The following is a 2,355-nucleotide window of genomic DNA, read 5'->3' on the forward strand; positions in this document are numbered from 1 at the left end:
CAGTTCTCATCCCTGAATCCCATGAGTTGCCATGTTCCCTGCAGCTCCTTCTTGGATTCTCTGAGCTTGGTCAGGATCCTTGCAGTAAATTTCCTTTTGTGCTTAGCTTAATTTGAGTTGAGTTTTCTAGCACTTTGAGCTGAGACTCCTGTCTAATATGATGTGGAAGAAGAAATCAGCTGTTGTGAGTTCATGTGCCCAAAGAAAAAGAAGAGAAAAGGAAAGGAAAAAGACTCTTTATTGCCTACTCTTTTTCCATCTCCAAATCAGCCTAGCTCCTAAGACCTTTGAAAGTTGAGCTGCCTTTTACACTGACAGTTTCAACTCTCTGTATTTACCCTCTTCACCTTAATTGTTTAGAAATCCAGTAAGAATTTTATTCATCTTGTTTGTTTGGTAAAATTGCATCGTTTAAGGCCAATTCAGCTCACCATATGAGCACAAAAGGGGAAATTTTCTTTGTAGTAGCAGGTAGTAATTAGTGGCATGCATTTTATTTTATCTTAATGGCATGCATTTTATTTCTTTTTAAAAAAAAATTTCACTGACTTGAAGCTTATAACGGCATGCATTTTAAAAACATCTATTTAAGATGCTTCTTATCTGGGAAGACCAATTTTAAAAGAATGATCTCACAACAGTCTGAAGGCCAAAAATTACAGAAGGGCAGTTGTCGTGGTACTACAGATAATAATGGTAGTAATAATAAAACCAAAGGCATACAGAGAGAATTTCAGATGAAGTATAACTTAACAAAGCTAAGGGATAACGCCTTGAGCCTCCAATGTGAGTAAGTTTAACAAGTCCTTTCCTTTCCCACATATTTTTCCAGGAGCAGAGGCCATGAGCAGTCAGATACTGAAGGGTTGAAATGGGTAGAAGAAGAAGAAAGGAGAGAAGAGACAGGGAGGGAGGCAGCCATGAAGGGCCCCAGGGCAAAGGAAGAGTGAACTAACAGAAAAATAGCAAACTTAACAACTTTGCCTTGGGCTAGTTATTATATTTTTTTCCAAAGGACTATCTGATTGATGAGATAAGCAGAAATGGCAATGTTATCAATCAATGAAGTACAACCCATGAATAATGACAGCTATCAAATAATAAATCTATTCCCAAACCCAGGTGCTGTCTGAAGGGCTTTATATAGACACTCAATCTTTACAACCATCTGAAGAAGTATGTATTTGTCTCAGATTGGGTTCCTTGGAAACAGACTGTGAGATCAGGAATTATATACAGGGATGAGGATGGGGATTAGGGAGATACACCCCTGAGAAAGTGAAGAATGGAGAATTGGACAACAAGACAAGCTGCTCCAAAATTTGGTTCCAGTTGAGGCCTCAGCAAATCCTACAGAAATCCCAGGAGCTGAGTGTCCCCCACTGAAGTCAGGAGGCTGGGTGACAAGCCTCAGAAAGGAGCACAACTTTGAGGAGGGTGGGGGGCACAGGCCCTGAAGAGGGGGCATGAGTAAAGCACAGCCACATTTTTATCCACAGTTCACAGATGAATACACTGAAGCATGGAGGGGCTAATTAACTCATCCAAAGGGAGCAGACTCCCATTTATCTAAACTTTTATATGCAAAGATGTAAACTAATAGATTCAAAGTCAGTACATGAAAACTGGAATGATTTGAAACCAGAACATATAGGAGTGCCCAGATTAAAGACATTGATGTTTCTTTAAAAAGGAAAAGTCAGTCAAAAGAGGTGTTGGCCACTTATGAAATAATGGGAAAATAACACTCAATAGGTAAACATGGATATTGGGAAAATTACACCTAGAAATAGAAGATTCAGGTAATGACTTTCAATAATTACTTCCCCATTGGAAAAAAAATTATTTTCCTAAAATGGTCACATCAAGATTAACCAAGCCATTCTCATCTTAATCTGTTCCAGAATTAAAATAATAATAATAGTAGTAATAATAAAAGATTAACCACGTGGGGCTTGGCAGCTCACACCCATGATCCTAGCACTTTGGGAAGCCAAGGAGGGCAGAGGAACTTGGGAGTTTCATACTGACCTAGGCAACATGGTGAAACTCTATCTCTACAAAAGATAGAAAAATTAGCCAGACATGGCGGTACATGTACCTGTAGTCCTAGCTACTCAGGAGGTTGAAGTGGGAGGCTCACGTGGGCCTGGAGAGGTCAAGGCTGCAGTGGCTGTGACTATGCCACTGCACTCCAGCCTTAGTGACAGAGTAAGACCCTGTCTAAAGAAAAAAAACATTGACCCATGTGGTTGTGCCTTCAGAGCAGTAAAACAAATAAATGAATATATAAAATTAACCTCATTCATTCTGTTAGAGCTTGAGATAAAATAAAAATTTTGGAAAAGATTAACC

Source organism: Cebus imitator, unplaced genomic scaffold, assembly GCF_001604975.1.
Source record: "Cebus imitator isolate Cc_AM_T3 unplaced genomic scaffold, Cebus_imitator-1.0 Scaffold76, whole genome shotgun sequence".
NCBI classification, from domain to species: domain Eukaryota; kingdom Metazoa; phylum Chordata; class Mammalia; order Primates; family Cebidae; genus Cebus; species Cebus imitator.